Below are 20,693 nucleotides of genomic sequence, written 5' to 3'. Positions count from 1 at the left end.
CGATGAAGGATAACAGTGGCTGTTACATTCGCTAGGAATTCTCTTTGGATCTCCCCTCCATTTTTCTAGATCAATAAGCTTTCCATTTCCATCTATTTGATCTTGTAATCGTTTTTGGTGCAATTATGCCTCAAGTGATTTTTAATGTGTGACAAAGAGTTAAAGTAATGCTAATGTCGTTACTGATGAAGTTTGTTAAGTATGCAAATGCAAGATACTTAACAAGTTGATGCAGGTTCATTGGATATAGGAGTGATGAAGTCTGTCAAGTATGCAAATGCAAGATACTTTTATCAATACCTGATCACCAAGTGACCTACTTGGACTTCTATATCCAATGTACCTATATCAACTTGTCAAGACCTTTGTAGGAAGAAGTTCAAATAGGTCAAGAGTGATGAGATATTTGGTGGTAAGAAAAGTTCAAATAGATTGAGAGTGATCGGATAGTTGATTTGTGAATTCTGATAAGTCAAGGTTGATAGGGTATCTAATAGGCAAGGAGGACCCATAAGCAAGTCCTCACGGAAGAAGAGGAAGATCAGAGACAGGCTTCTTAGCAGATGATGAAGATCTAGAAGTAAGAATTTCTTTATTTTCAAATCATCATACCAAATCAATTGGTTCTTGAATTCCAATTATGGAATTTATATTTTCTAGTTGAATCCAAAATAATTAGATCCTCAATATCCAATTTCACGATTGAAGTTTCTTAATCTTCAAAAATTTAATTTTCTAACCTTTTATTTTGATTTTTTAAGAATGAACCCTATCCCTATCGATGAGTGTTCAATCTATTATTTTTCTTATCATCGAATATCTAATTTAGATAGTTAAGATCGAGTTTAAATCGTAATTTCAATATACTCCCTCTGAAAAATTAAGTATCATTGTCGAATATTAAGTTTTGGAATCTTGAATTTTTATCTTCGATCTCAAATTTGTGTATCAAACGTTGATCACGAGTTATAATCATTGAATATCTAAGTTAGAGATTCGTACTCAACCTCCAATATTATTATTGGATCATGAATCATGTTCCTATATCTTAAACTCCTAGTTAAATTGAAATCTTTCATGAGTCTTCATTGTCAACTTCTCGCTCTAATTCAAAGATTACTTTTGAATCCCAAAACTTATTTCTTGATCTCATCCACAAATCACACATTAGGATCTTGTTTTTTTTTTTAAATTTCAAATTAGCATAGTAAATCAATTGGGTTTTGAATCTAATAATGGAATTTAAATTTTCTAGTTGAATCCAAAATAGTTATATTATCGATCTCTAATTTCAAGATTAAAGGTTGCACGTTGAATACTGTATCATTTTCTTAATCTTGAAAAACCTCCTTTTCTAAACTTTTATTTTAGTTTTTAAAGGATGAATCCTATCCCTATCAATGAGTCTTCATCTATTACTCTTTTTTTTTTTTTATCATTGAATATCTAATTTAGATAATTTAGCTCGAGTTTAAATCTCAATTTTAATATACTATCTTTGAAAAGTTGAGTATCGTTGTCGAATATTGAGTTTTAGTATCTTGAATTTCTATCTTCGACCTCGAATTTATATATAAAACGTTGTTCATGAATTATAATCATCGAATACCTAGTTAGAGTTCCATATTCAACCTCTAATATTATTATTGGATCATGAATAGTATTTCTGTATCTTGATCTCCTAGTTAAATTAAAATCTTTATGTTGAATCTTCTTGAATCAACAACTTTTAACTAAAATCTTCAATATACATATATATAAGATTTTAGGGTCTTGAAATCATTTTCGTGAGTCTTTTAATTGTGAACTTCTTGCTCGAATTCAAAGATTTATATTAAACCTCAAAACTTGTTTCTTGATTTCATCCACAAATCATGCATTTTAATCTTGTTTTTAATTTCAAATCATCAGACCAAATCAATTGGATCTCGAACTCTCTGATAATAGAATTTAAATTTACTCAATACAGTTATATCCTCGATCTCCAATTTCAAGATTAAAGGTCGCACGTATCTCTTTCTTAATCTTGAAAAATCTCTTTTTTTAACCTTTTAGTTTGTTTTTTTTATGGATAAATCTTATCTATATTGATGAGTTTTCAATCTATTACTTTTTTTTATCTTCGAATATCTAATTTAGATAGTTAAGGTCAAGTTTAAATCTTAATTTCAGTACATTGTTTCTGAAAAATTGAGTATCATTGTCGAATATAGAATTTTAGAATCTTTAATTTCTATCTTTAATATCAAATTTATGTATCAAACGTTGTTCATGGGTTATAATTGTTATATATCTAAGTTAGAGTTCCAGACTTAACCTTCTATGCCATTGTTGTATCATGAATCATGTTCCTATTTCTCAATCTCCTAGTTAAACTGGTATCTTTATGTTGAATCTTCTTGAATAAACAACTTTCAACTAGAATGTCGAATATATATATTGATCCTGTCTGAAATCTACGAAGATGAGAGCTGGCTCCGTTGAATGACGATACCTGATGAAGATAACCTTCTATAGATCTGGAAGAAGCCTTTCGCGATCCAACGCACAGTGAGACAAACCAACAAAGCATTAATGACATAAGACCAGGGCGGGGATCCCTGGCTAGGCCCTCCAACGCTCAAGTTAGTTTCTCTCCCAAAGGTGGAAGAAAGGAAGAAGAACAGTAACTGAAGTGAAATAGAGTTTAAATGGTAGAACTTGCGTACCTTGCTAATGGAGGTGATCCCCCTTTTTATATTACCTCACGTGACCTCCGTAGTCGTGAAGTGGTCTCCGGTTCGTTAGGGTTTGTTAAGAGATGAAGTCATCTTCTATACATCGTGTAATAATACTTTAAGAAATTTTTTTTGTACCCTAGATGTACCTCTTTTATCGTTTGTGACTTATATTTGTGATGGGGGATATGCCATTGTAATTGAAGAAGCTTCTAGAAGATATTTTCGGCCAAATATTATGTTGGGTCTATTTTGGCCGGTCGTTCAAGCTGTATATATATATATATATATATATATATATATATATATATATATATATATATATATATATATATATATATATATTAGGAATACCTTCTATTGAGCATGCCTTTATACTTGGGCGAGCTTTGCCCGGCCGAGTGTGTATGAGCATAGGGATGCTCGCTCGGCCTGCGGTCAGCTGGTAATATGCTGAGAATTATATAAAAGGCTAAGTGCCTTTATGCTCGGCCGACCTTTGCCTGACCGAGTGTGTTATGAGCATAGGGATGCTTGCTCGGCCTGCGGTCGGCTAATAATATGCTGAGAATCATATATAAGGCTAAGTGCCTTTATGCTCAGGCGAGCTTTGCCCGGCCGAGCATATATGAGCACGTGGATGCTCGCTCGGCCTTCGGTCGGTCGGTAACTGTTGGATTGAAAGCGCTAGAGGGGAGGGGGGGGGGGTGAATAGCGCTCGTGGCTTTCACAATTCGTTTTCGGAAATCGTTGAGTAAATGCAACGGAAAGGTAAAGCGCAAACACACACAGAAGACACAGTCGAATTACTTCGTTCGGAGCCTAGCTCGACTCCTACTCGAAGGCCCGTGGTCGTTGACCGCTTTCGGTGGGCAACAACTATAGAATCGATGATTACAAGATTAATTACAATTAAGTGTAGTAAGAAAAATTATACCAACGAACAGTAAATAAGGAGCTTTGAAGCGTTAAGTCGTTGGAGCAGCAGGACCTTGTTGAAGCATACAGAGCAGTTCACAGGGGCGCAGCTTTTTCTGTTCGAGAGCGATGTTTGAGCTGCACCTCGAGGCCTCCTCTTATAGCTCTGCAAAGTCTGATCCAGATCCCCAAGTCTCAGGATCAGCTTTGACCCGAAGCGTATCGGTCGACTGATCCTCATGTTCGGTCGACCGATCAGATGATCTCCACCGCATCTGATCCGTCGATCTGTCGCTTCGCTTCGATCTGGTCAAACTCTATCCCTGGGTTCGGTCGACCGATCCCAGGGTTCGGTCGACCGATCAGTCTCCTCTGACCCGCTCACCTCGGCTTGATCCAGTCGACACCTATCCCATGTTCGGTCCATCGATCCCAAGGTTCGGTCGACCGATCCCCTAGTCGAGCCCGGTCCAACCTCTGGAGATCTGATCTGCTGATTTGTGGGTTCGGTCGACTGAACCCGAGGTTCAGTCGACCGATCCCGGTCACTTCTAACTCTGCATAAAAATGTTAGTTACCTGCAAAACAGAGTTAGAACACAATGGAATATATAAACTGACAGCCTTCGGACTGTCCGGGTCTGACTTCGGATTTCCCACGGAAACCCTAGGTCGATCCGACGCCTACTGTTCCCTCTTCCGGGGAACGCGTCCTCACCTACTTCTCTCAAGAGATTTACCTGTTGCCAGTTCGATCCTCCAGATCGACTGGACTTTTGCTCAGCGTCCGATGCTTCCGGTCTTCATGTTGGATGTCCGGTCCTTGACCCATCCAGACTTCTACCCGGTTCGTGACACCAGGATTTTAACCTAGGGTTACCGCCCCCTAGGATTTTTGCCCGAAGCTCCGACTCGCCAAAACTTCCCACATAGGGTTACCACCCCCTATGACCTAAGGTTACCACCCCCTAGGGTTTTCCCCTTTCCTAACCGCAGCTAGGAGTTTCCTGAAACACTCAATCAACACATTAGATAACAATTAAGCTTAACTTTGAATCCCTTTGCCATTATCAAAACTAAGGTTCGATCGTCAGTTGGTACTCGCACCAATAATCTCCCCCCTTTTCATTATGACAACCGAAATTCAAAGTTAAGTAAAATGCAATAAGGGTAACCATAAATGAGTACAGGCATAAATAAGACATACACACATAAAAGCTCCCCCTTAATGGATCCCCTTAAAATAATTTCTTTTAATTTTGAATTTTTGAATTTTGAATTTTCTTGAATTTCCTTATACTCTCCCCCTTTGCCATATATCAAAATAAAAAAGTGTGAAGAAAAAAATGAGTATTGAAGTAAACACTTAGCTTTATAAATTAATTTTCTTGTAGACATTAAAGTCTAAGTGATTCTTTTAAAAGATTTTCTTTTAAACTCTAAGTTTGAGAAATGATTCAAAATATTTTGAAATAATTTTTCAAGTAAGTTTTTCAAATTATTTTCAAGTGATTTTGAATAACTTTTCAAAGGATTTTTAATAAGTTTTCAAATAATTTTTCAAAGGATTTTGAAATTAATTTTCAAAGGGTTTTGAAATTAATTTTGAAATGAATTTTTCAAGTGATTTTTGAATTCATTTTTGAAATTAATTTTTAAAGGATTTTTCAAATAATTTTGAAATTAATTTTCAAATGTTTTTTGATATAATTTTAAAAGGATTTTTCAAATAATTTTGAAATTAATTTTCAAATGATTTTTGAAATAATTTTTGAAATTAATTTTGAAAGGATTTTTCAAATAATTTTGAAATTAATTTTCAAATAATTTTTGAAATAATTTTTGAAATTAATTTTAAAAGGATTTTTCAAATAATTTTGAAATTAATTTTCAAATGATTTTTGAAATAATTTTTGAAATTAATTTTAAAAGGATTTTTCAAATAATTTTGAAATTAATTTTCAAATAATTTTTGAAATTAATTTTTTAAAGGATTTTTCAAATGAAATTAATTTTCAAATGATTTTTGAAATTAATTTTATAATGATTTTTCAAATAATTTTGAAATTAATTTTCAAATGATTTTTGAAATAATTTTTGAAATTAATTTTTTAAAGTATTTTTTTATATGAAATTAATTTACAAATGATTTTTGAAATAATTTTTGAAATTAATTTTATAAGGATTTTTCAAATAATTTTGAAATCAAATGATTTTTGAAATAATTTTTGAAATTAATTTTTTAAAGGATTTTTCAAATAATTTTGAAATTAATTTTCAAATGATTTTTGAAATAATTTTTGAAATTATTTTTTTAAAGGATTTTTCAAATAATTTAGAAATTAATTTTCAAATGATTTTTGAAATAATTTTTGGAATTAATTTTTGAAAAGATATTTCAAATAATTAAATTTCAAATGATTTTTGGAATAATTTTTGAAATTAATTTTTTAAAGGATTTTTCAAATAATTAATTTTCAAAAGATTTTTGAAATAATTTTTTAAAGGATTTTTCAAATAATTTAGAAATTAATTTTCAAATGATTTTTGAAATATTTTTTGAAATTAATTTTTTAAAGGATTTTTCAAATAATTAATTTTCAAATGATTTTTGAAATAATTTTTGATCCCGGGTTCGGTCGACCAATCTGTCTCCTCTGACCCGCTCACCTCGGCTTGATCCAGTCGACACCTATCCTAGGTTCGGTCGACCGATCCGAAGGTTCGGTCGACCGATTCCCTGGTCGAGCCCGGTCCAACCTCTGGAGATCTGATCTGTGTTGGGTTCTTCGAGCCGCGAAAATCGCTTTTTCGCGTCGCGGAAACCCCGAAGGACCCAAAGCCGTAGATCCGTGCAAAGATTCGTATAAAAATTCGAAAAACTATTTCTTGTACGAGTTCAAAAACTGATCTACTACTTAGATCTATGAGGAAAAAGTGTTTACCCTTGATGCGATGCCCTTCGCGTTCCCGCTCGTCCAAATGATGCCGGATCTCAAGACCGTCAAGCGCCGGTCCTCTAGAAGTATCCACACGGACACACTAGATGGAGATGACCAAAAACCAAGGTGTGCTAGCACCTATGTGGTTCGGCCAAGGGAGGAGAGGGAGAGGGAGAGCTTGAGAGGGAGAAGGAGGAAGATGCACACACATGAATGAAAAATGAATTTTTTTCACCCAAAAACCAAGTGGCCGGCCACATTTCAAAATTCACATTAATTGCATTAATTGCAATTAATATGAAACCATAAAATCACATTAATTGCATTAATTGCAATTAATATGAAACCATTAAGAGAATGGCTTTGTTACTTCCATGAGGTGGCACCCATGATGATGTGGAACATCATTATTGGTCCACCTAATGCCAACTCACCAATGAAGTGGCAAAAAGGTCAAGTCAAAATTGACCTTTGGTCTTCCTTCTCAAGTCAAGTCAAACTTGACTCCATCTCTACCATGGTGGATCTAATCCAACCATTTGATTCGAGCCAACTTAATATAATGAATCTAATTCATTAAATTAAATTGATTCAATGAGTCAAAAATCTAAATTAGACTCATTTAACACATGAATCAACTTGAGTCGAACTCAAGTTAGCCCAATTAGGATTACTCTTAATCCAATTTGATTCATCAAATGAATCTAATCCTCTTGGTTCATCATATGAACCTAATCTCCATCTAATTGTCCTAAGTGTGTGACCCTATAGGTTCTTGTAACGTTGGCAATGCCCTAAACCCATTTAGGAGCATAAGTAATGAGCGGTATCTAGCAACACATCATTACTACCCAAGTTACAAGAATGTCGAGATCCGACATCACCTTGTGACTACCAATTGTGACTACTCACAAAATAATGACAAGTGTCCTTCTATCCTAGACATCTAGATTGATCAATATGAGGCATAGACCGTGTCATCCTCTAATCAATCTAAATCTTGAACTCCAAGTAGACTCACTCGATCAAATGAGCTCAACATCTAATGTTGACTCATTTGGGCATAGCCATGCACTTAGTGGTCTCACTCTATCAAGAATACCGATGTCGCTCCCGTCATATGGGAGGGATAGATTCCATCTACATCACTCACATCCCTCTACATAATTCATTATATACCCAGTAATCGCCTTTATAGTCCACCCAGTTACGGGTGACGTTTGACGAAACTAAAGTACATAACTCCTTATGTAGGGATCCATGGTGACTTCAGGTCTAAGGACTAATAGTCATACTAATAGCCACATGAGAAAGTATATGACACTCATATAACGATCTATGATACTTTCTCATGGCGGGTCATTTAGTATACATTCTCTAATGCATACCCATGTGTCAGCTTGATATCTCTATATCCATGACTTGTGAGATCAAGTCATCGAGCTGACCTACATGCTAGTCTTATTGTATTAACATTGTCCCTGAATGCTAATACTCGACTAGGAATGATTTAGAGTAGTGTTCCCTATATCATCTCACTATCGATTCAACTAATCGATTGATATAGGTATGAACCTTCTACTCAAGGACGCTATTATACTTAGTTTATTTGGCACTAATATAAATAAGTATAATAACCAAACAAATGCCTTTATTAATATACAAGAATATGATATACATGAGTCCGTACAATCATCAAATGATTGGCTCTAGGGCTCTAACTAACAATCTCCCACTAGCACTAGTGCCAATCAGTATAGGCTCTAAGGCCTAATGACCTAGTGTGACCATCATGCTTTCTCTGTGCCAAAGCCTTGGTCAAGGGATCTGCGATGTTAGCCTCTGTAGGTACTCTGCAAATCTTCACATCTCCTCTATCAATAATCTCTCGAATGAGATGGAAGCGCCGTAGTATGTGCTTGGTCCGCTGGTGTGAGCGAGGTTCCTTCGCCTGTGCTATAGCTCCATTGTTGTCACAATAGAGCTCAACTGGGTCAGCGATGCTAGGAACCACCCCAAGTTCAGTGATGAACTTGCGGATCCAAACTGCCTCCTTTGCTGCCTCGATGAAGCAATATACTCGGCTTCTGTTGTAGAATCAGCTACTGTATCCTGCTTCGAACTCTTCCAGCTGACAGCACCACCATTAATGCAAAATACGAACCCTGACTGCGATCGGTAATCATCCTGATCGGTCTGAAAGCTGGCATCACTGTAACCTTTTACAGTTAGCTCATCATTGCCTCCATATATCAAGAAATATTCTTTAGTCCTTCGTAAGTACTTAAGAATATTCTTGACCGCTATCCAGTGACTTTCACCTGGATCTGACTGGTATCTGCTCGTCATGCTCAAAGAATATGAGACATCTGCTCGTCATGCTCGAGTACACATCATGGCGTACATGATCGATCCTATGGCTGAGGCATAAGGGATCTGATCCATGCGGTCTCTCTACTCTCTAGAAGAGGGACCTTGAGTCTTCGAAAGACTCATGCCATGTGACATCGGCAGAAATCCCTTCTTGGAGTTCTGCATGGCAAACCGAAGGAGTACCTTGTCAATATATGTACTCTGACTTAGGCCAAGCAATCTCTTAGATCTATCTCTATAGATCTGTATCCAAAGAATGCGAGATGCCTCGCCTAAGTCCTTCATTGAGAAGCAACTCCCTAGCCATGTCTTGACAGACTGAAGCATAGGGATGTCCTTCCCAATGAGTAGTATGTCATCCACATACAGTATGAGGAAGACAACTATGTCCCCTACAACCTTCTTGTAGACACAAGGCTCATCTTCGTTCTTGATGAAACCAAACTGTTTGATCGCATCATCGAATCGAAGATTCCGCTCGAAGCTTGCTTTAGTCCATAAATGGACCTATGCAGCTTGCATACTCTACTAGTATCCGTGGATCTACAAAACCCTCAGGTTGTGTCATGTACACATCCTCGAGTAGGTTTCCATTCAGAAGTTTTGACATCCATCTGCCATATCTCATAGTCATAGTAGGTGCAATAGCAAGCATGATCCGAATGGACTTAAACATCGCCATCGGAGAAAGGTTTCATCATAGTCAATACCATGAATCGCTTGAAACCTTTAGCTACCAGCGACCCTTATAGATAAGTCCATCCATGTCGGTCTTTCTCTTAAAGACCCACTTGCACCCAATGGGTTTTACCCTTGGTGGATCAACCAAAGTCCATACTTGGTTGGTGTACATGGATTCTATCTCGGATCTCATGGCTTCTAGCCATTTCTCAGAATCTGGTCTCATCACGGCTTCTTGATAGGTGGTAGGCTCATCCTCTATGAGCACAATGTCATCATGGTCAGACAAGAGAAATGAGTATCTCTCGGTGACGACGCCCTATCAGACCTGCGAAGAGGTATGTCTACTTGAACTGGTTGTTGTTCCTCAACTCCTTGTGGAACAACATCATCCACAACACTTTGTGGTTCCAGTTCAATTTCCATCGAGGCATCAGTGCTATTGTTCGCATCTTGAACTTCTTCAAGATCGAACGTGCTCCCACTAGTCTTTCTAGAAACAAAATCCCTTTCTAGAAAGACCCCAGTCTTTGCCACAACTACCTTGTGCTGACTGGGAATATAGAAGTAATATCCCTTAGTTTCCTTGGGATATCCGATGAAATAGCACTTGTCAGATTTGGGTCCTAACTTGTCTGAGACTTGACGTCTAACTTAAGCCTCACAACCCCAAATCCTCATGAAAGATACCTGGGCATCTCTCCCAGTCCATATCCTATATGGTGTCTTTATTGTTGGTGCAACATCCCTCAGGTCAAGGTTGACCTGGGTGACCAAGCTGAGTCTTGGTTTGAGTTTAGATGTTTGACAATAAGAAATTGATTGAAGAAGAGTCAAGTAGGTCAAGGTTGACCGGATACTTGACAGGGAAGTCCTGGTGAGTGAAACCAGGTGAAAACCCTAGTGAGTGAAGCTAGGTGAAAGTCCTGGTGAGTGAAGCCAGGCAGAAGGAAAACCCTAGTGAGTGAAGCTAGGTGAAAGTCCTGGTGAGTGAAGCCAGGTGAAAGCCCTAGTGAGTGAAGCTAGGCAGAAGGAAAACCCTAGTGAGTGTAGCTAGGTGAAAGTCCTGGTGAGTGAAGCCAGGTGAAAGCCCTAGTGAGTGAAGCTAGGCAGATGGAAAACCCTAGTGAGTGAAGCTAGGTGAAAGTCACGGTGAGTGAAGCCGAGGGAAGGAAATCCGGATGGATCAAGGATGATCGGACATCCGGTGTTGGGAAGTCAAGTAGGTCAAGGGTGACCAGGATACTTGGCATGAATAGAAAAGTCTAAGTGGGTCAAAGGATTGACCGACACTTGGTGGGAAGTCCTAGCAGGTCAAAGGTGACCGGATGCTAGGCATGATGTACCAACAGGTCAAGGTTGACCGGATGTTGGTTTGAGAGGCTTGGAACTTGGTTTTGGACAAAAACCAAGTGTTGGATCGATCGATGGATCGATCCGGCTTCTCTAGCAGCAGCCTGGATCGATCCGTGGATCGATCCGGATGTTCAATCGATCGGTGGATCGATTGGGGCCAGAGGCGCTATGGATCGATCCGTGGATCGATCCGAGGCCTTTCCGCGCGATGGCGCTGGATCGATCCGTGGATCGATCCAAAGCCTCGATCGATTGGGAACATTCGAATCGATCGGGATCCGACCGTTAGCGTCGATAAAGGCCGCGTTCATTTCCTTCGGCATCTCTTCTCCGATTCACTCCAGATTTCTCGCCAGCTCCTCCACAGCACTCACAAAGCTCAGATCGCCAGTTCTTGAAGGATCTTGGAAGTTTTCCAAGTCAAGAGGCGGATCAAAGCCAAGAAGAGAAGCTAGGGTTAGGGTTTATACTCATTGTAAGCTTGTAAGCTTGTATTTCTTGTATCCTTTTCCTCTCTTCTTGTATTGAGTCTTGTAGGACTTCTCCGCCCTTGGTAGTTACCATAAAGGAGAGTTTTATTTAGTGGAGGGTGTGTGTGTTGGTGTAGATCCTTGGATTAGTCACCTCTTGTGAGGTGGATACCAAGTAAACCAACCGTGTTAGCGTGGTTGTATTTGTTTCTGTATTTTCCGCTGCATATTCTTGAAGAAACAAGCAACGCCAAGCACCGAGCGAATGCGACGAGCTATTCACCCCCCCTCTAGCTACTTTTGGTCCTAACAAGTGGTATCAGAGCAAGGCCGCTCTTCACCGGAATCATCGCCGGAAGGGTCAAGCATAACAAGAAAAGCTAGAGGGGTGAAGAAGTTGGAGCAAATTCTTCAAGTTCAAGATTTTATCAAGCTCAACTTCAAGATGCAATTCCAAGATGGACTTGGATTTGACACAAGGGTGGCTCCACCATACACTTCTACGAGTTTCGATTCTTGGAAATCAAGAATCGGAAATTTTCTTATGATGGAAATAGAGCAATGGTTTGCTCTTATGGAAGGCTTCAAGACTCCAACAAACTCAAAGGGCAAAGTTCTCAAGAGGAGCAAGTGGAGCCAAGAGCAAGTCCAAAGGTGCGAGGCAAATGACAAAGTGACCAAGCTTTTGGTCAATTTATTGCCAAGCACCATCCATTGCAAAATTGGAGAATTTGAAGATGCAAAGGAACTATGGAGCAAATTGGCCAAGCTTCATGAAGAGATCCCCTCCACTGTACAAGATCATGAAGAATCCGGAGAGGGTGACTCTTTGGAGCAAGATCAAGAGGAGGACTCCAAGGTTGAGAGATGCTCAACCTCCGAAGAAGAGGAAATCCAAGAAGCTTCATCCTCAAGGGAATGCACCGAAGGGAACAAGGAGGGAGCATACTCCTTATTTCATGTTCAAGATGATGAAGCCTCCACCTCTAGGATTGAGGGGGAGCAATTTTTGGTGACGCCGGATCAAGAAGAAGGAGAAGCTTTTACATCCGGGTCAAGTGAAGAAGAAAAAGATGGTGCCACCTCCGAAATTCAAGAAATATCAAATGGAGGAGCAAGTGCCATCCCTATACAAGAAGGTATAAATGTTTCAATTAAAAATAAAAATCATATAATATGTTTTGAGTGTAGGGAACATGGGCACTATAAGAGCAAGTGTCCCAACTTGGCCAAGAAGAAGGGCCAAGTGGCACAAAAGGGCAAGGAGAAGCCCAAGGAGACCATCCCCGGAATAAAAAGGAGCAAGGAGCACATTGTGTGTTTTTCTTGCAACCAAAAAGGGCATTACCGAAGTCAATGCCCCAAGGGGAAGAAGATGGTCAACACTCAAGGAGGCATTAGTCAAGGGGGAGCCTCCAAGGTAAAGAAGAAGGTAACATTTATTGAGCCTACCCCTTTACATTATGGTAAAAAGCATGATAGTTCTAACTTTTATCATTTTAATGCAATTTACCATAAGAATAGAAAGCATGAGGGCTTTAAGGAAAAACATGTGGCCCTACATGCCAAAATTATCCAACCTAAGGTTAGGAAGGTAGATAGACACTTGGGCAATAACTCTAAAGATTTTAGATACAAGCCCAAAAACAAATATGCTCATGAATCAAATGAAAAATCTAAAACTAAGGACTTAGTGATAGAAAATCAAGTCTTGAGGTCAAGGCTTGATAAAATGGAAAGGACCCTAAAAAGGATGGAAAATATCCTAAAAGGGCAAAATGAGCATAGCCTAGGTCTAGGAGCACAAAGGTCATCTAATGGCCATAGAGGTTTGGGATACAAACCAAAGGCTAAGAAGGATGTGCCCTCTTACCATAGAGTTCCATATAGTTATGGAACAAACCCTAGGTCTAGTGGTCAAGCCAAGAATACTAGGGAAGTCATCCCTAAGAGTATTTTTGCAATAAATGTGACTAAGACTTCTAAGAAGTCTAAGAAAGTCACAAAGAAGGTTACAAGGGAAGCTATCCCTAGAGTTGACCTAGAAAATGTGACCAAGGCTTCTAAGAAGCCCAACAAGGTCACTAGGAAGGTATGTAGGGAAGTTATCCCTAGTGAGTACCTAGAGCATCCAAGGAGCACCAATAGGTGTTGGGTTCCTAGGAGCATCTTCTCTACCCCATAGATGGGTTAGAGAGTGTCAACTCCGATTAGAAGGGTAGTTATCCCAACTTTGAGGAAATTGACACTCAAGGAGCATTTTCAAGGTTTTAGTTAACCTTTGAAAATGAAATGGAATTATTGTTTACTCCTTGAAAGAGTAAAATGTGCCTGATGGTGGAAGAATTGATTTTAATCTTAAATGGCACATATTGGGAAATTCATAAGAACTATCAAGTTGGGATTTTGGTATGTTCTTAGGCAATTTAAGGCAATCCGGGCCTTAATTTAAAAGTGCTACTCTTGAGGAAAAATGTAATATGCCAACATTTGAGGACATGTTTATTTTCAATTGGCATACATTAAATCAAGGAAATTAGAAATGCCAATTTAGCTTTGGCATTCTCTTGTAGCACTTTAGGGCAATCTAGGTTTAAGGTGTAAGTTTAGCTAAGACTTTAAGGATACTTAGATAGTTAATCTAGGTATATTTTATTTATGCTAAATCTTGCCATGATTGTTTGCCCATCATATGCCATGACATCATGTCTAGTTTTACATTCATGTTTTATTATGAAAAATCCAAAAATACCATGTCATGACATTCATACATCATGTAGTAATAGGATATTTTCTTTTGAAAATTATTTTCTTTTGATGTATGCCATAACATAATCATGCATTAAGTTTAATTCCTTGTAATTAAGGACAAATGGCATTTAACGACACTTATTGACAAGTGACATCCTAGGTGGATGTCTAATATTTCTAAAATGCCTGGATAAATATGCATGATCCCTAGATTAGGGTAAAAACCAAAATCTACATCTCACAAAGACTATAAGGTGACTTGTATGTGTTTTGTCCACAATAGATACAAGTGAGATGTTAGGATGATGAACAAAACTCAACATGTTGATTTAGTGCATTCTTTTGAGTTTTTAGGTTCATCAAAACACATAGTTATGTGTTTTCCCATCATTGGGAAAACTAATGTACAAGTAATGTGCATTATGCCCAAGGAACATGATGGGATATTGGTTTTGAAAATGTTTTTAAAATGTTTTTGGAAAACCTTGGTGAAGGCTATCTCTTGATAGTAATCACCATTGAATAGTTAGACACAAACTTGAAGAAAAACACTAAAGTTTTTGCAAGTTTTCAAGTTTGTGTCAATCTTTGAAAATATGATATATTTTCATAGAAAGCTATTTTTCCATGATTAAGTATGCCCTAAATAATGTCTACACGAAATTTCATGATTTTTGGATTTTTGTAGAATTTTCTAGGGGTTTCTGAAGTTGACTGAAATGGAATTTCAGCAACTATCAGAGCTCCGATCGATCCATGGATCGATTGGAGTGCCTGAATCGATCCGTGGATCGATTCGGAAGGCAAGTCTCCCGCGAGCAGAAGCTCGCTGGATCGATCAGCCGATCGATCCAGGGAGTCTGAATCGATCAGTGGATCGATTCAGAAAGGTTCAATCGATTGGAACCCAACTCCAATCGATCCAAGTTGCTGATTTTGGCTGGGAAGGCCTGATTTCAGCATCTTTGAACCTCTTTGAGTCTAGGTAACCATTCCCAACCCCTAATATACATTTGTATACATACAAAGGGTGTTTTCATGTGAAAACAAGGATGGATTGGTTAAGGAAGACTTCATTGAAGTTTAGGTTGAGGTTTGTTTCAAATTTTGAGTATTTGAACCTCAAAACTTCTAAATTTGGGTTTCCTAAAGGTTTAGGGATTCCAAGTCATTGTTGGTGCAATGACAGAAGTTACCACCATGTCTTTAGGGGGAGGGACTCTTTAAAGACATGAAAAATTACTTTTCATGAACCTTGGAAGGTGGTTAACCTTCTTTAAAGAAAATGCTCATGTATGAGCTTTTGAACTTGAAATGGGGAGTGGATATCCTCATTATTTCAAGTGGGAACTCAAGTGGTTAGATAATGCTCAAGGTTGGGTATTTGTCTACATTGAGGGAGAAGTTAAGGATAAATGAAGGGTATGGGACCTTCATTATCGTGTTGATCACAACGAGTGATGTTGTGAACAACGATGAGCAACTCTTCAGGGGGAGAGTTTTCAACAAATGGATTTGTTGATGTGTACCCAAAATTGGGGCATGGTTTGATGTGTGCCCAAAGATGGGTTGATGTGTGCCAATAGGGGGAGAATGAAAGGACCTATGAATGGGTATAAGTTAGGCTTTCATTACCTAGAGGGAGTGTGCCCTCGTAGGGGGAGAATGAAGAGCTTAATTTATATGTTCATTATCTAGTGGCATGAAGATTGAGGCTATAGGATTAGCCTAACTTACATGTGGTATTGTAAGTGTTATTGTGGTATTGTCAAACATCAAAAGGGGAGATTGTTGGTGCAACATCCCTCAGGTCAAGGTTGACCTGGGTGACCAAGCTGAGTCTTGGTTTGAGTTTAGATGTTTGACAATAAGAAATTGATTGAAGAAGAGTCAAGTAGGTCAAGGTTGACCGGATACTTGACAGGGAAGTCCTGGTGAGTGAAACCAGGTGAAAACCCTAGTGAGTGAAGCTAGGTGAAAGTCCCGGTGAGTGAAGCCAGGCAGAAGGAAAACCCTAGTGAGTGAAGCTGGGAAAGTCCCGTGAGTGAAGCCGGTGAAAGCCCTAGTGAAGCTAGGCGGAAGGAAAACCTAGTGAGTGAAGCTGGGTGAAAGTCCTGGTGAGTGAAGCGGTGAAAGCCCTAGTGAGTGAAGCTAGGCGGATGGAAAACCCTAGTGAGTGAAGCTGGGTGAAAGTCCCGGTGAGTGAGGCAAGGGAAAATCCAGATGGATCGAGGATGATCGGACATCGGTGTTGGGAAGTCCAAGTAGGTCGAGGAGTGACCGGATACTTGACATGAATAGAAAAGTCTAAGTGGGTCAAAGGGATTGACCGGACACTGGGTGGGAAGTCCTAGCAGGTCAAAGGAGTGACCGAGATGCTAGGCATGATGTACCAACAGTCAAGGTTGACCGGATGTTGGTTTGAGAGGCTTGGAACTTGGTTTTGGGCAAAAACCAAGTGTTGGATCGATCGCTGGATCGATCCAAGAGCTGGATCGATCGGTGGATCGATCCGGCCCCCGAGCAGAGAGCCTCCGGATCGATCCGTGGATCGATCGGATGTTCCAATCGATCGGTGGATCGATTGGGGACGCATCGCGCGATAAGGCTGGATCGATCCGTGGATCGATCGGCAGCAAGCGCCGGATCGATCCGTGGATCGATCTAAAGCCTCCCCGATCGATTGGGAACATTCGAATCGATCGGGATCCGACCGTTGGCGTCGATAAAGGCCGCAGGCGTTCATTTCCTTTGGCATCTCTTCTCCGATTCACTCCAGATTTCTCGCCAGCTCCTCCACAGCACTCACAAAGCTCAGATCGCCAGTTCTTGAAGGATCTTGGAAGTTTTCCAAGTCAAGAGGCGGATCAAAGCCAAGAAGAGAAGCTAGGGTTAGGGTTTATACTCATTGTAAGCTTGTAAGCTTGTATTTCTTGTATCCTTTCCCTCTCTTCTTGTATTGAGTCTTGTAGGGCTTCTCCGCCCTTGGTAGTTACCATAAAGGAGAGTTTTATTTAGTGGAGGGTGTGTGTGTTGGTGTGGATCCTTGGATTAGTCACCTCTTGTGAGGTGGATACCAAGTAAACCAACCGTGTTAGCGTGGTTGTATTTGTTTCTGTATTTTCCGCTGCATATTCTTGAAGAAACAAGCAACGCCAAGCACCGAGCGAACGCAATGAGCTATTCACCCCCCCTCTAGCTACTTTTGGTCCTAACATTTATCACGGCCTTTGATGGAACTCGGTTGAGTATGAAAGCTGCCGTGTCTAGAGCATATCCCCATAGATATGTCGGAAGATCTGTGTGACTCATCATAGATCGTACCATATTTAATAAGGTACGATTCCTCCTTTCAGATACACCATTCCACTGTGGTGTTCCAGGAGGAGTGAGTTGAGATAAAATCCCACACTCAGCTAAGTAGTCACGAAACTCATGGCTTAAGTATTCACCACCTCGATCGGATCGAAGTATCTTAATACTCTTGCCAAGCTGGTTCTGTACTTCATTCTTGAATTCTTTGAACTTTTCAAAGGATTCAGACTTATGTGTCATCAAGTACACATAACCGTATCTACTGAAGTCATCAGTAAATGTGATGAAGTACCTATAACCGCCTCTAGCAGCGACATTGAAAGGGCCACATACATCACTATGTATGAGTCCTAACAAATCAGTCGCTCTCTCGCTGTGCCCACTAAAGGGAGTCTTGGTCATCTTGCCTCGTAGGCATGACTCGCATATCTCATATGATTCAAAATCAAATGAGTCCAAAAAACCATCCTTATGGAGTTGGGATAAGCGCTTGTCATTTATATGACCTAAGCGACAGTGCCAAAGGTAGGTTTGGTTTATGTCATTAGACTTGAACCTCTTGGTATTTACGTTATAGATAGGGCTCTCGAGGTCTAGAATATAGAGTCCGTTTATCAGAGGTGCACTACAATAGAACATATCGTTTAAATAGACAGAACAACATTTGTTCTTTATTATAAACGAGAATCCTTTCTTGTCCAAACAAGAAACTGATATAATGTTCTTAGTCAAGGCAGGCACATAACAACAATCATCTAATTCTAGTATAAGCCGAAGGAAGAGATAAATGATAAGTTCCTACAAACAACAACTCGTGCTCCATTGCCTACTCGTGAGGTCTATCTCACCCTTCGTCAATGCCTGCTATTCCTCGGGCTTGTACATTAGTACAAATGTCCGAAGCACATCCGTTATCTAATACCCACGATGAAGAAATAGAGAGGTTGACTTCTATAACATGTATACCTGAAGTAGAAATCTTATTTCTCTTCTTCTTAAGATCTTCCAGGTATTCTTTGGAGTTCCTCTTCCAGTGCCTTGCTTGTCCTTGATATAGGTGACAAAGATGCTTAACCATATCGTAAGCGCCCATCAACTCATGTTGCTTCTGAAGCTCAGAGTTCATGGTCGCGAGCATAAGACAGGACACATCTAATGCGTCATCTTGATGCTTCTTGTAAGCATCCCGGTCAGCTCGCGTGGCAGTGGCAGGAGGAGCCTCCGGAATGGGCTGCTCCAGAACGTACAGTTTACGTTCTTGGGTGAGAACTATTCTCAAGTTCCTGTACCAGTCCAGGAAATTTGCTCCGTTGAGCTTGTCCTTCTTAAGGGCAGATCGCAAAGAGAAAATGTTCGTATTTGACGTCATGGTTATCTACAACAGAAAAATTTGTAGAAATAAATATCATATTCTTAAAAAATCATTTAATTAGGTCTTTTAATTAAATGATGCTCCCACTGAATTCTATAATTCTTGTGGGACAAGATCCACATCATACTAACCCTTGAGTTAGCTTTGGCTAATACGCCCAAGGCTTAGTATGATCGGTAGGTAACGATTACCAATTACATCTCTATGCAACTCTTGTTTATAGAATCAATATCCGCATTTATATTAAAACTCGAGTTAGCTTTGGCTAATACGCCCGAGAGTTAATATAGATGTGATATTGACCTATCTTTCCAACTATTGGAAGAATGCCTATAGTTGACTCGATCCAACCGAGTAACTATGAATACTCAATCTAATTGAGTTTTTATTCACCCATGCGTTGATAGACGGGACCAAGATTGTCCCTCCGTACCCTACCAAGATAATATGTATTGCTCTGCTTTGGCAGATTCAACAATACATGTGATCGAGGTAGTGATAGGTATCACGGCACGGTTAGGCATTTTAGAGTTGGTTCGATCTAGATCTAATCTAATCGAGAAGAATGCATCTTGTGCACGACTTAGATCTAATCTAATCGCAAGGGTGCATCATGTGCACGACTTAGATCTAATCTAATCGTTAAGGTACTAATTAATTAATTAATTATTAAACATGCATCAAATACATAATAATTAATTAATTAATCTATTTGTGATTTAGTCATGGCCCTACTACGATCTTCTCAAGCCAATGAGAAGATCGATTGGTCAACCTAGGGTCAACAGCTTCTCCAAGCGCCTCCCTTTGACCACCTTTGTGTTGCTCGTGCCAGCCTCGGAACTCCGTCTCGTGTGGACCCTCCACCACTCCAATTTGTACATTACAATTTGAAACTCGAGTTACATTCGAGTCTAAATCTAATTTACAACAAGAATAAAAGACGAGGCACGACGCGCAGGTCGCGAATAAATACAACACGCGAAAACATATCACGGCACGCAGGCCGTATTATGAATTACAACACAACCAATCATATTGGGCTTTGGGCCATGACTATCACAAATTAATATATATAATTCAAAATTATATATTTTCATAATTTTCTATAATTTTAAAATTAATTTTTACAATTTTACAAGTAAAATTTCCCGGTCCGTTTAGCGGTTTCGGGCGGGCGATCCTCTGCGGGGCCAGGGCAGCGCCCTACCGCGATCTAACCATCGCGAGGGTTCCTTTACGATCCAACAGCGCCTAAACCCGCTGTCCCAAAGCGATTTGGTGAGACATTACCGTTGGAAAAATCTTCCCGACGGGTTCGTTTTTAGCGATTTCGGGTGCGATCATGGAGCAAATCCCTTGCGGGGTTAGGGGCAGCCCCTACCCACGATCTAACCATCGTGAGTTGCTCCTTTGCGATCTAAAGGCACCCGAGTCCGCTGTTCCAAAAGATTTTGGGTCGAAACGAAGCTGTTTGGGAAAATTCTTCCCGATAGTCGAAGCCTACAAGTGTCGAGACACTTGTGCTTCGCCTATAAGGAAAAATTACCCATAAAAACATAAAATTGAATTTTACAGAAAATCACAGAAGCTTTTGTTTTCCAAAACCAAAAACTAACTCGTACAAGTCTTTTCACGTGGCTCGATACCACTGTTGGGTTCTTCGAGCCGCGAAAACCGCTTTTTCGCGTTGTCGTATAAAAAAATTCGAAAAACTATTTCTTGTACGAGTTCAAAACTGATCTACTACTTAGATCTATGAGGAAAAGTGTTTACCCTTGATGCGATGCCCTTCGCGT

The sequence above is a fragment of the Zingiber officinale genome, chromosome 8A (genome assembly GCF_018446385.1).
Source record: "Zingiber officinale cultivar Zhangliang chromosome 8A, Zo_v1.1, whole genome shotgun sequence".
NCBI classification, from domain to species: Eukaryota; Viridiplantae; Streptophyta; class Magnoliopsida; order Zingiberales; family Zingiberaceae; genus Zingiber; species Zingiber officinale.
The sequence above is the reverse complement of the archived record's forward strand: the minus strand, read 5'-3'. Positions refer to the sequence as shown.